Source organism: Myodes glareolus, chromosome 11 (genome assembly GCF_982192425.1).
Source record: "Myodes glareolus chromosome 11, mMyoGla1.1, whole genome shotgun sequence".
NCBI classification, from domain to species: Eukaryota; Metazoa; Chordata; class Mammalia; order Rodentia; family Cricetidae; genus Myodes; species Myodes glareolus.
In genome coordinates this window covers 35,525,851-35,540,285 of record NC_142036.1, presented here as the reverse complement: position 1 = coordinate 35,540,285, position 14,435 = coordinate 35,525,851, and the positions used below count along the sequence as shown (strand labels likewise).

The window sequence follows — 14,435 nt, the reverse complement described above, 5'->3', positions numbered from 1 at the left end:
TGGACTATCAAGCTCTACACTCCACATTCCATGGTCTCTTCATCAGCTGAGTTCATCATCCAGAAAGTTTCAACACACCAATAGCTGCTCATGAACAAACCCATTTTGAGCATTTGAAAGCCTTCATCTGCCAACCATCAAGTTTTTCCTTTTCTCCTCAATCTATAGAATTGACTACCCATCCTTTAAAATAACAGTCAGGGTCCACTTCTTCCACAACGTTGCTCTTCATTCTAAAGAGCCTAGCTCCAGCTCAGCTTTAATTCACACGCCCATTCATGCGTGAGCTTGCTCATTCACAAGCACTCATTCATTCACTCAGGAGCACCTGGTTCATGGCGACCCTGTGCACACAGCATTCTAAACGTCCAAATGGATTCATGTAACCACAAATGCTGCCTTCTCCAAAATCCTCCAGTCATTTAGCAGCATACAGATTTATGATAAGGGTTATATTAATTGTAGAAAGATGAATACTAATAAAGGCTTACTAAGTTTCTTGAAGTTATTCCTAAATATCATAACAAGACACCAGAAGCAAAGGAAAAACTCAGTATATTTGCATTCTATGGGAACTGGGGGATTAATTAGATCTTTAAAAAGCACACAAAAGTAATGACACTCCAGTAGTAAATGTCACAAAGGATACATAAACAGGCAATCCACAGAGTACAAATGTCCCTAACAAGTACATAAATATACTTCATCTCACTGCAGAATTGCAAATTGAAGCAATAAAATGGTATCCTTGTTTATCTGTTTTAGACAGATGAGCAAAGCTCTCACCCTCAAGGCTGACAAGGGCATTCGTGTATAAGTATTAGTTATTAAGCCTGAAAGGGTGGCTCAGCAGATAAAAACACTTGTCTAAGCAAGTCTGACCTACTGAGTTCAGTCCCGAGAGTTCACAATGGAAGAAAAGCATCAACTCCAAAAGTTCTCCTCTGATTTCTACGCACAGATAGCATGTCCCAATGCTTACACACAACAGTAAATAGAAATTTATTATCTATAAAATGAAGAACAGCTTTTCTAGATAATAACTTGGCAAACGAAGTAAAAGTACACGCTTTGACTCAGAAATTCTGCTTCTATGATTACTGCCTGAAGGAATCAAAGGGCGTGTGTTTATGTGTGTGTGTATGTATGTGTGTGTACATGTGTGTATACAACTTATGTGTAGGATGTATTATGAGAATCTCATTTAAGAATTATAAGAAATCCCCTGATAAGGAGTACATTAAAAGCATCTAATCAGTAGGCCACAAAGGTAGCAGTTAAAGAGGTAAGACCCAAGATAGTGGAACACACCTAAAACATAGCACTCAGGAGGCTGAGGCAGGGATCCTCAGTTCCAGGCAAGACTAAGCTGTATTCCAAACCTTGCCTCAAAAGGAGAATGAGACAGTCGACACTATTTGTGTGACCACTTAACAATACACTGTTACATAGGCAAACAGGCGCTGAAGATTATGACTATATTCAAACCTGCCTAAGGAGCCCCCTAACATATTAAAGGTGCAACAGTGAATGCTCTCAAAGCTACCTTTACAGTAATTTCAGCTGCACCAATTTGTGCCGATGAGAATTCCTAAATCTTTAATTCTAAGAATTTTGCATATCAGAAGTCCTGAGTGGAAATTTATCACAAGGCCTTAAAATGCCTCTGTGTAGCTGCGCCTTTTCACCATCAAAATACAACAAAAGGCATTTTTCCCAAGTCCTGAATTTTGAATATATTACAAAAATTCAGCTTTAACACTAAATCTTTGATAACCAATGACAATTTGTGTTGAACATAATTTATGGAAATCATGAATTACAACTATTTACTTCAATAGACTATTTATTGTGCTTTTTTTTAAAAGAAAAAAAAAGTAGCATCCTTTAAACATTTAAAGAGATCAATCCTAAACTGTTGCAGTCACGTGCACTAGCGAACAATTACAAACAGCCACGAGGCCCTGGACAGGGCAGGACTGGGAATCTGGAGTCGGAAGATCTGGAAATAAAGATCACTCTTTTGGCTCAAAAATTTGCAAGCAAATACCCCATCCGCGCCTCTGACATGGATCTAATAAATGCAGATAAGCATGAAAAAGAACTGAATGTAAAGCCTGGGAAAGGGACCTCAACCAGATCTGCACTAGAATGGGTTCCCAAACGTCTGTCCAGTAGACAGCACCACTTACCTGTTCATCTGATTGTCTCTGATGTGTCATGCACAGCTACCCTGTCTCAACTTTATACTAATAGTAAAAAGGAGCTTCTTGTCCCCCCCCCGACATCCTCCCGTTAGCATGCCCTTTTCCACTGTGAATATATAACAATGCAAAAGATGTCTTCAGGTGCTAAACTCACAAAGAAAGCTTACTTACACAGTACACTCCCAGAACTCTGGGCTGCTGTCCTTTGAGCTCAGTGCTCTTCTTAGGCACGGATGCCTGCCTCCTATCATTTCTTCATGAGATTCCGGGCAAAAGGTCCAGTCCAGTCGATGATGTTTTGGGTTGCCTCTACACTTCCCCCAAAACACCTACAAACCAGTGAAACAGGTAGTGAACAGAACTATAACTTGAAACTATTCTAATGAAAATTATTTCATCCTCCTTATGCATAAATTAGAGAATCCCATGAAACAGTGAAAATAGATTCCTATGGTCATCCAAAAGCCCAGCCTGCAAATTCCTTTTAAGTGGCATTTTCTGCCCAAGCCTAGTCATCACTGAACTTTCTAGATAACGCTAGGGGGATGAATTGTACCCCAAGTCTAGACAAAAGTACAGACTAAGTATGTCAACTGGGAGACTAAACTGAGCGATAAAATCAACATATTTTTCGGAAATTGCTGGCTCATTTGTAAGTGTAGGCCACCATCCACCTCTTTAAAGACATATTATATATGGCTGATCAGTCCTCACAATGGCAAAACAAATAAGCCAAAGTATTATATATTTGGTTGAAGAGAAGTGCAGTGGGCAGGAGTGTTTTCAACACTTTATAACTCCTCCTAAAACTGTACGAATCCACCGGGAAAGCATCTAAGAAAGCCGTTGTCAGGGCACACCAATAAGCCCAGTCAAGCAGTGGTAATACACACTGGTCTAACAGAGTAGCAAGCTTTACTACATGATGAGCCCTAGGCACAAGGCAATTTCTCTACACCCGAGGCTCTCAACCTTCCTAATGCTGCAAGCCTTTAATACAGCTCCTCGTGCTGGGCTGAACCCCAACCATAAAATTATTTATACTGCTACAATAATTTTGCTACTGGTGGGAATTGTAATCTAAAATCTGTGTTTTCCGGTGGTCTCAGGCAACCCCTATGAAAGGGCCCAGTTGGGGTCACAACCCACAAGTTGGGAACCAATGCTCTCTGCCAAGGTCCAGCTGTCAAAGTTCATCTTCCCTCTGTGCTGTCCAGTATAGCAGTCAAACAGCTATGACTCTGGAAATCTGGCCAGTTCAAATTGATACACACTATAAATATGTATTAATATTTATACATAGCAGATTCTGAACATCCAGTACCATTTTCAAAAAACATAATATATAACCCAGGTGGTGCCACACACATTTGACTCCATCCAGCGCTGTGGAGGCAGAGGCAGGAGGTTCTCTGTGACTTGAAGATCTGTCTGGTCCATCCAAATAATGAGTTCCAGACCAACCAGGGCTACACTGTAGGACCCTGTCTAAGGTGTGTGTGTGTGTGTGTGTGTGTGTGTGTGAGTTTTATATTTATATTTATATATTTTATCTACTGTGCCAAATAAATTAAGATTGATCGCAGAAGTTTGCTTTTACTTTTAATACAGGTACCATAAAACTAAAAACCACCTGTACAATTCGTATTTCTGTTAGACACCATCAGTTTTAGGAAGAAGTGTTGAGAATTTGCTTTGTGCTAGGCAATGCGCCAAGTATTTTGCATAATCCTGACAGGACGCTACAACATCTACCTTTACTGAACCTTTTAACCCTATACAGGATGCAGCTGGAATTCAAAGTTTGGCATTTCTACGAATTAATTCCAGAATTGGGTTGCTAACCGCTACGACCGGGGCGTCTCCTAATTAGCAAAGGAAAAAAAAACAAGTGACTACAGGAAGGAGAAGTTATCAGCTAATATACCCTCGGGGCAGTCAACTAAATGTCAGTTAGCTAAAGCCTCTAGGAGGCTAGCCCGCGGCGGGCTGCACCAAAGACAGGACACGGCACGTTCAGAGTGAGACAGCCAGAACCTGACCGTGGACGACCTGTTGAGGGGTGCAAACATGCCATCGCCCCCACCTTGCCAAACACTGCACCGACACACCCGACCCCACTCCACATACCACCTGAAGCTCTGCTGTCTCCACCCTGACACAGGGGAAGTGGGACATAAATGTCTCTTCAGGGAAGTGAGAAAAAAGACAGGGGGCAGATGGGGCAGGTACCTTAGACCCAAGGTGACTCCAGGTTCTTAACGCCGGATCATTGCCGAGGTCCCACCCGGCTCCCGCGGCTACCAGTGACCCCGAAGGTGCAACTGACCCAATGCTGCGGCGCAACCGACTCTGCTCACCCGGGACTCGCAGCTATGGCAACTTGAACTAGCCGCCCAGGCGCGGCTAGAGCACAGGACGCGCCGCCGCCGCTTGGCCCTATGGGAGCTGTAGTTCATCCCGCGCCCAGAACCGAGAGAGACCAGCGACGATGACAGTAGATGAACTACAAGTCCCAGCATGCTCTGAGTCTGGCCTCTAGGTTCCTTTCCCGGAAGAAGCTGGATAAGCGGTCTTTACGGATCCAGGGCCCTGCCTTCTCCCCAGACTCTAATTTTGTTTTTTTAAAGGGCGAGTAACCTGTGAAGACTCAAACTTCTGGAAGAAACTGAATTCAAATGTTACCTTGGCAGTGAGTGTGGTTTTACTCATTAGGAAACATCAAAGGATTAGTAATAGCCAGCAGTGAGATGTAAAAATCGCTTTTAAAGGATTGGGACTGAGGGGGAATAAAGAAAATTATCAAGTGAAACACTTTCTGCCTAGAGTGGCTGGACTAAACTCTTACAGCTTAGTGGCAAACTACAAATCCAGTGTGAGGCGATCTGTTCATTACTACTGTGTAACGTCCTCACTAGAACGTGAAAGAAGTATTTTCTTGGGGAGGGGGGGGAGGAGGCAGCTTCAGCCAAAATGAGAAGATTAAAACCTTGAGGAAGGAGCTTTGGAAAAACTAAGAAGTGAAAATCCATTAGGGCCGTCAAAGTCTGTCTTTTCCTTCTACTCTGCCAATAAAGGACCTCACCTTCCCCAAAGCTACAATCAAAATTTGCATGACTTATGAAAGTTTTCCTAAAATCTAAATAAATAAGTAAAGAAAGAAGATGAAAGCTCTCAGTGATTCTCAACCTGTGGGTCACAATCATCGGAAAACCTATCTTTGATGGTCCTAGCGATCCAAACACCACTCAGTAGCAAAATTACAGCTATGAAGTAGCATTGATGATTGATTGATTGATAGTTGAGGTTTTTTTGTTTTGTTTTGTTTTTGTTTTATTGAGACAGAGTTTCTCTGTAGCTTTGGAACCTCTATGAACTCTCTATGTAGACCAGGCTGGCCTCAAACTCACAGAGATCCACCTGATTCTGCTTCCCGAGTGCTGGATTTATAAAGGCGTGCGCCACCACCACTGCTAGGGGGTTCTAAGACTATCGAAACTGAGCATTTTCACGACCCCCAGGTTGAGAACTAGCTACTAGATTGTCTTATGACACAGGCTATCTATTCTGACCACTCTGCACAGGATAATGCATTCCCCACCTAATCTCTCCCATGGGCCTAGAAACAAAAGATCTGACCTTTTAAAGCATCTCCTCCTTCCAAATTACCACCCTGCTCACACAAAGACTTTTCCTAATCAGTTTGAACATAAATTATTCTAAAGACTTACCTACGTATCTGCATCAACAGTTGTGCCTCTAGAATAAACTCCACCTGACGCAGAGAGAAACATAATTCAGAATAGCCATACAAGCAATGCTTTCAGAGGCATACTAGCTCTGTTTCTTAACAGTTGACTTTCACAAATCAATTTATTCAGATTAGCAAATATGCATATCGAAACATTTTAGAATCTTGTCGTTCTATTAGACACAAGACACAAAGATAACAAAGAGATTAAAAACAACACAGTCCTTTTGCTCAAGTTAGAACCAATGGAAGGAGCCGACAATTCATTACAATGCTGGGGTAGACCACTATACCAGCATTTATGTAGAAACATAGAAGAGAACCTTCCTTAGGAAATAAAAGTGATCCACTGCCAAAAATGTGCTGCCACAATGCTAGAATAACTGAACTACATTAGCAAGAATTAATTGGTGATAACATTTTTGTACAGCTGTATTTATAAAATTGTATTCAATTCTGTTGACTCCATTTTAAAGAGATATTGGCCAAGTAAAGAAAAAAATCAGAAACCACAGCTGGGACCACAGAAAAAGAAATCAGACTTGACTTCATTATGGTTAAAAATTGGGAGCTGAGCATGGTGGCTCATGCCTTTAGTTCCAGCACTCAGGAGGGAGAGACAGGAGGATCTCTGTGACTTTGAGGCCAGCCTGGTCTACAAAGAAAGTTCCGAAATAGCCAGAGCCATTATTCAAGACAAAGCTTTATCTCGAAAAACAAAAAGATTGTATATACATGATTGAGTTAAAAACTATTGTCATATGCCTCGGTTGGCAGAAGTGACTTCCTCTGTGCTTAATTTCTTCTGTCAACAATGGGAAAGAATAGTAGGTCAAGAGTCACATTGCTTTGAGAGTAAAATAAATTAACATGCAGGAAGCATCCCATGTGTTGTTCTCGTAGTTAGGGTTTCTAATGTTGTGAAGAGACAGCATGATCACAGCAACTCTTCTAAAGGAAAACATTTAATGGCATGGCTTACGGTTTCAGAAATTAGTCCTTTATCATGGTGGGACATGGCAGCGTGCAGACAGACATGGTACTAGAGAAGGAATCAGTTCTACTTCTTGATCTGAAGGCAACAGGAAGTGAACTGAGACACTGGGTGTGGTTTGAGCATATATGAGCCCTCAAAGCCGACCTCCACAGTGACACACTTCCTCCAACAAGACCGTATTTATTCCAACAAAGCCGCACTTCCTAATAGTACAGTCCCTATGAACTTATAGGACCCAAATACATCCAAACAACCACAGTTGCTCATCATGTGGAGCCCTAAATATATGTTAATTGCTTGGAAGTAAATTCAGCCTGAAACATTAGTCTCCTAAACAACAGGGCTTTATTTTAGTCTCAATGCTTGTGTGTTTGCTTGTTTTTGTTTCTTTTTCTTATGATCATTTTCCCTTTGAAGATTTAATTAAGCCCTGCTGGTTAAAACCAGGGCCTAAACTAAGACTTCATTGGTAAAACCCAACTATACAGGCTGTGAGACCCGCAGCACAAATTCCATATCCAGAGCCTTGAACAGTCACATCGAGTATACTTTTGAGCCATATTAAATAACCTGAGAGGCTAATCAATGAAGAGGATCTGGAATGGGGTCGGCCTGAAAACACAGGTATACTCGTCTCCATTCAGTTCATCCTGAATGGGTATGAACAGGAAAGGGAGGACAGATTCTATATAAGCAGCTGTTGAGAGGCAGATAGATTGGCAGATAAACAAGGCTGTCTTGAGCAGACAGTACAGAAGTATTGTGCTGGTACCTTGAAAACACATACCACCGTAAAACAGCAACAGTGGATTGATCATGTCCGGGCTACCGGAAAATAGATGCCAAAACCTTCTCAAATATTTATTTTTACCATTCCCTCCCCCATCTCTGTGTAAGCAAGTTAGGTTGCCACTCTCAAACAGGACTGGCTCTAGGATTTTTAAAACCCAATGCAAAATTTGAATGTGAATCCCTTGCTCAAGACTCACCGAGGAGCAAATTTGATGATCATTGGGTAAAGGTGTTTGATGGGCTAGCCTGGCAATGTGAGCTCAGTCCTCAGAATCCACAGAAAGGTAAATGGTAAGAACCAACTCCACAAAGTTGTCCTCTGACCTCCACAAAGGTGCCATTGCACACACCATAACACCACACATACACCATGCATATTCACAATAATAATGATACATAAAAATTTTTTGGAAAACTTAACTGAGAACTTCAGACAAGGGCAAAATGCAACCACATTCTTCACCAAAATATCATAAGAATGATCTCTAGGCAACATACTAGAATTCTTCTCCTCTGCAGTCTCTTGAGTTAGTCCCCCACAGTTCATCAAATCACACTGTCTCCCATGTTCTTGTTAATATGACCAATTAAGCAGTGCTTAAAGCATTCCACTGCTTTTCTAACCCAAAGTACCAAAATCCAAATTCCTCAAAAAATAAATAAGTCCATAAATAAAACCGTCAGGCCTATTACAGCAATACCCCAGTCCCTGGTACCAACTTCTGTCTTTGTTAGGGTTTCTGCTGCTCTGCACAGACACCATGACTATGGCAACTCTTCTAAAGGAAAACATTTAAGAGGTGGCTCACTTATGGTTCAGAGGTCCAGTCCATTATCATTGTGCTGGGACATGATGGCATGCAGGCAGACATGGTGCTAACGAAGTAGCTTCACACATGAGTAATGGCTACCTACAGCTTCAGATGTTACGTGATTACATTTGGCCACCACAGATAGTTAACCTCTTTTGCAACACAGCCACATAAAATAAAAGTAAGATATTCCATTACTCTGATTTAGTTGAGACTGGATGGAAGAGGAATAAACCCACTTTCTAATCCATCAGAAAACAATCTCAAATATTGTTGGATAATATGTCTTAAGTTTTCATGTAATCTACGAGTCTCTAAAAACCGGAGTGAAGGACATGATATGGCCACAATGTTATTGTCCACCCATCAAACTGCAATTTTAGTCATTTGCCTTGTAGAAGTATAGCTCATCCCATAATGTTCTTTTTATCGTACACTTTTTTAATTTTAATTTTAATTTTTTGGTTTTTTGAGACAGGGTCTCACTGTGTTGCTTTCCAGCCTGTCCTGGAACTAGCTCTTGTAGACCAGACTGGCCTCGAACTCACAGAGATCCTCCTTTCTCTTTCTCCCAAGTGCCAGCATTAAAAGCGTGAGCCACCACTGCCCGGCTCTATCATACACTTGTAATTTTAGATAGTTATGGCAATTTTATAACATTGCAAACAAAGGCACTGGGGTCAAAGTGAGCAACTAATAATTTGTTAAGCCATTATGGAGGATTATGAGTGTAGTCAAGCACTACAGCCTCTGCCACACCTTTTGAAAAGGATAAGACACAAAAATGCAAAACCACTCCACCTTCTGAACTGTGGACCGTGTAAATGGTTCTTCTCAGATAAAAGAAAACATTGTATTCTGTAACTAGTCTCATCTATTTGTTACATTTAAAAGAAATTTGGGTGTGTGTTTAATGGCTACACTTTTCTCTTAATGCACTTCTAAATCGATTCGTCATCTCGTACTTTTTCTGGCTCAAAATTTATGTTAAGGGAAGAGAATTGCTTTAGTGATTACCATAGTCACTCGCTGAGCATGCTATTAGGACACGTTATCCTGAAAGCTTGTTCCAGTTTTCTGAGTTGAAACCATTAGGCTTGAAAGATTCTACTCTCATTATCATCTCTACTAAACCAATTCTATGCTGTCTGAATCTTGGTTTAAAATGTTACAGATTTCAGCACACCACTTGTGTTCCGAGTAAAGGCAGAATCACAGCAACCAAATAGGCCTTCTCCTCAGAACATGTGGACAATAGTGCAAATCAGACAAAGAATGTACTTTCTGAGAGTGAGGCAGCCGATGGCACAAACCTCAAAATTGCCACAGTCGAAAAAGCGTCTTGGCTGTGGTGTAAAGAGAAAGAAACAACAGGCAGTGAGTGCCCACTAATGCTGTGAATTTGGAAAGGGGCTAGAGAGCCTTGGAAAGTGGAGGTACATGGAGTTTTTGTGACAAATTAAGAGCGAGCAAAAAGCCATGTGGAGAAAAATTCCTAAGAACCACAACAGGTCCCCATGGAATATTCAGAAGCCTGTTAACTATTACACACACGTGAAGATATTAAAACTGGACAGAGACATGTCTCCCAAGCTCAGAGGAGGAGACACCTGCCACTTACCCAGGACCCAGAACAGCAATCACCCCGATCGACCAGACTGAAACATTGAGTAATTCAGGGATCATTGACTGAGTGTTCCAAACGTCTTACCTAAGAAAAGGTAAGGGCATAGCTCTAGCTTAAATGCTGTTCTAGTCACCTGCAACAAATGTTTTAAAAACAAAATCAGCAAAAAATGCCCAATGCCAGATTGTTTTTACGTAATTTAACTGTAGGAAGGCACGATGTCCACGTGCTCGCTGAAAAGCACTAAAGACACCAGAATTGTTAGACACACAGGCTTTTTCTTCAACGGAAGAAATTGACGCCTGTTTGCCTGGAAGGCTGGAGTGGATGTTGTTTGATAACTCTTGTTATTTGATAACTTGTTATTTGATAACTTGTTATTTGATAACTGGTGCTCTTTGCTGCTCTGTGGCTCCAGCCCTCACCTCCATCCCCAAGACTTCTGAGTCACTAGAACCACCCTCATGAAAGATGTCCTATGTACTTTGTGAAAGAGTTTGTTATTGTGTTTATTACAAACCCTTCCTCCCAAACCACCTTATTCTAAACATTGTTTCGAAGTCAAAAGAACCCATTCTTGTAGAAAAGGTCACAGGTGCTCTGCAAAGGCCGGGAACTTTCCAAGGGAGTTACAATGTAGTCATGCCCTGAGTTTTGCTGGGATAATTGTCAGGAGGAAACGTTCTTCCAAAGTTACTTTGTTGTAATATGTAAAACAAGCAAACAAACAAACTGCTTGGCGTCAGACTCCAGAAGTTTGAACCAGCCTGGCTAGCTACATCATGCTGAACCCAGCTTCTGTCTTGCCTCTCCATGGATTGTTTCGCTGTTGGCTGTGACACTCTCTGGGACTCCCACATTTAAGCATACCTAGTAATAAATAGCAAGAGTATTCACCGTAGCTGCAAAACAAATTGCCAAACACTGTAACATTTACAGTGTCTTCTATCCAAACAGACAACGCACACAGACAAAATGCCAGCTCATTTTAGGAAGAAAAATGAGTCAATCCAGATTGATCTAATACCAGCAAAGACACTAAAGTTATCAAACAAGGATGTTGTATGAGTTGAATTGTGCCTTCCAAAAGGTATCTTCAATTTCTAATTTGTAGGATCTGCAGATAAGACCTTATTTGAGATATAGCCTTTATGTATATTGAAGGCAAGTTTTGGTCATTTTGGATTAATCCCAATCCAAGGATCGACATACTTAAAAGAAGAAGAAAACTTGAACAGAGAGGCACATGAGGAGAGAAAGCCTTTTGATGATGGAGGAGAGTCTGCAGTCGTTCAAGTCTAGGGCTAACAAGGAGGGCTGACAACTACCTAAAGCAAGGAGAGTCTGAAAGAATCATCCTCCAGAGCTCTAAGAAAGTAAATGTCCTTGCCTACAGCTTGGTTGTAGACCTCCAGACTTACAAACTACAAGAAAACTGATGTAACTAATTCGAAGACATTAAGTGTGTGGGACTTACTTTGTTGTTGCAGATCTTGGAAAGTAACATAGACATCAAAGGAGTCACTGCGCTGTACAGGTTTTATGGAGAAAGAGAACTTCTAGAAATAAAAACTGTGGTTTATGAAAGAGAGATTTTAAGGATTGAATAGTCCAGGAGGGATCTTTAAAAACTGAATTTGGAAGACTCAAATGAAAAGCAGAGAGAAAAAAATTTCAGTCTAACCCCCTCCCAGCTGAACTATTTTGACTCTCAGTGAGACATTATAGTCTTGGGGGAAAGTGTTTCAATATTTTGTTTGTGGGACAATTTCAGCCAGTTGAAAGTGCAACAATTGGGATCCTAAATAGAAGGGAGTGAGAAGGGGGAACAGAAAAGACATATGACTGAAATCTCCCAATTTTGATGAAAATCATTTACCCACCTGTGAAGCTTAGTATCAGTTGTCAACTTAACAAAATCTAGAATCATCTGGAGAAGGTGCCCCTGGGTATGCTCATGTGGGATTATCTTGGGCATTTTAACTGAGGTGGGGAAACATATGGACCTCAAACATATTCGATCCATTCCCTGGCTGAGATCCTGGACGGCATAGATGATAGAAGGGTGCTGAGCACCACCATGCGTCTGCTGCTCTCCGCTTCCTGACTGTAGGTGTGGCACACATCCCCTGCTCTCTGCTTCTCCATCGTGGGCGTGGCGCGGCCAGCTGCTTCCAGTTCCTGCTGTCTGAACATCTCTGTTCTTACCTTTTCTCCATTAAGCCATTTTTGCCAGGGTATTTCATCACTGCAACAGGAAAATGAACTAAGACATCACACTTCTCCTGTCAAAGAAGCTTCTGTAACCTGTGGAGAACATCATAGAAATCCACAATTGGTCAGAAGGCAGAGAGCAAATGGCCACTGAGTACCCAACCCTAAGTGAAGTATCTACAACACAGTCCTCTACCTACGGCTTTAGGGACGCTGTGAGAGAGGGAGGTGGGAGGACTGTAAGCACCAGAGGACCAGGATGTCTTGGACATAGTGACTTCTATATATCACAGGGAAGCTGCACCCTTGAAATCTTGACAATATGGTCACCTAACCAAGACCTGCACAATGACAACACCAAATGACTATAATATGGGACATATGAACCAAACCTACACTGCCTTTAGAATATTAATGAAATTAGCAAAGCTCTAAATATGTCAATGAGAAAAACAGAATGAACACACAAAATGGCAATATCAGGTATGAAAGAATTAAACATTAGAGCAGATTATGTGTGTTCTTATAATTATATAGAGACAATATTGCAAACGACTTTATGGCAATGGATATACCCATAGAAAACTAATCCTTTATAAAATAAAACTTCCAAACTGCTTCAAAGAGAACGAAAGAACCTGTATAGCATTACACTTGTTTTTAGAAGTTAAACTTGTAGTGAAAAACTCAATATTTAAGTAATTTCACTGATAAATCCTACCAGATAACAACAAAATATTAAATTATATACGAACTCTAATATAAATGTAGACAGGAGGAAACATTTCTCAATTCAGTCTGTGATGAAAGAATCAATTACTGAGAATAATACTGTCCAAAAGAAACTAAAGAAAAGAGTAACAGACCACCTTCCCTAAGAACATCTACACAAAACTCTCAAACAGAATTTCAGTCAAGTTACTGCAAGAATACATTCAGAACAGTCAAAGGGCATTTATCCCTGGATTTAAGATGGGTCAACATTCAAGATGCAAGCACTATAGTTCTTCACATTTACAAACTACCATGGAGCCACCACACTGAAGACTGAGAACAGTTTTAGTTCCCAGAAAAATCTCTAGGTGTCGGTAGCCAGCCTCTTTTGAGATTTCAGTCTTTCTAACTCTCACATGGCCCGTGTGGCCTAGAACTTGCTGTATAGCAGAGTCCTTGTTCCTCCTGCCTCTGGTTCCCACATGTTGGGATTTCAGAAGTATACCACCACACCATGTTTGTGCTCTGCTGGGCTTGGAACCTCGGGTATGTTAGGAACCTTGAGCTTGCTAGGCGAGCACTCTACACTGAGCTACATTAATTCCCAGAATTAATGTCACGTATATGAATGGTCACATATAAATACATGATGTTTGAATGTGGTTTCTTGCACTTATCATTCACATTTAAGATTTGTATCTGTGAGTAAACTAAGCTGGATTCATTTTTACTGTGGAATGACATCTGTGCGTACACAGTCTTCTTAAAGGACATGTGTGGCTGTTTGTCCTTTAGGGTGATTACTAGTAAAGTTTCTATAGACACTGGGATGCATGTATCTTAAACATAGGGGTCAATGGATCTTAATATTTGCCTGCCCTTGACCTCCAGCTTAATCAAGCTTGTATTTTCAGAGTCTTCTCTCTTTCCATTCCCTTTGATTCCCAGCACCATAGCCTTTCCATCCTGTTCTAGTTACACACACACACACACACACACACACACACACACACCTTGTGGCTTATCAAGATCCTAGGAGAATTTGTAAGCAGTTGTATTTTCAAGAAGAAAATTGACACAATCTAGTTTACATTTGCAATTAATACTTTTGGTTAGTGTGAGAAGAACCACGTGGCACTTAAATGTCCCTTTTACTCTTGTTTTCTGAAGAGGATGAAGGGGAACAAAAACACAATTTCTAGATTTCTAAGCAGGCTCCCTCCCTTTGGCAAAAAGAAAACGGGACTTGCACGCGCAGTTCCCAGTTCTCCACAGCAGATGGCCCCAGAGCCCAGAGACTGACTTAACGGAGTGGCCCGGG

The 14,435-nt window shown here is 41.2% G+C and overlaps 1 protein-coding gene across 7 annotated transcripts in view; it reads right to left on the bottom strand.

Annotated features, from left to right (window-relative positions):
* Cep128 (centrosomal protein 128) overlaps nucleotides 1–4,631 on the bottom strand; it is a 354,331-nt gene extending 349,700 nt beyond the window's left edge. For 4 of the 7 annotated variants that reach the window (XM_048449352.3, XM_048449356.3, XM_085697794.2 and 1 more), the window contains exons 1-2: nucleotides 4,440–4,611; nucleotides 2,379–2,536 (exon numbers count right to left, since the gene is read on the bottom strand). The gene's annotated coding sequence lies outside the window, so the exon portion shown is untranslated. Of the gene's footprint in view, nucleotides 1–2,378; nucleotides 2,537–4,439 lie in introns of all 7 variants that reach the window. The other 3 variants (XM_085697793.2, XM_085697795.2, XM_085697792.2) reach the window with 3 other exon arrangements.
* Between the last annotated feature and the right edge of the window lie 9,804 nt (nucleotides 4,632–14,435).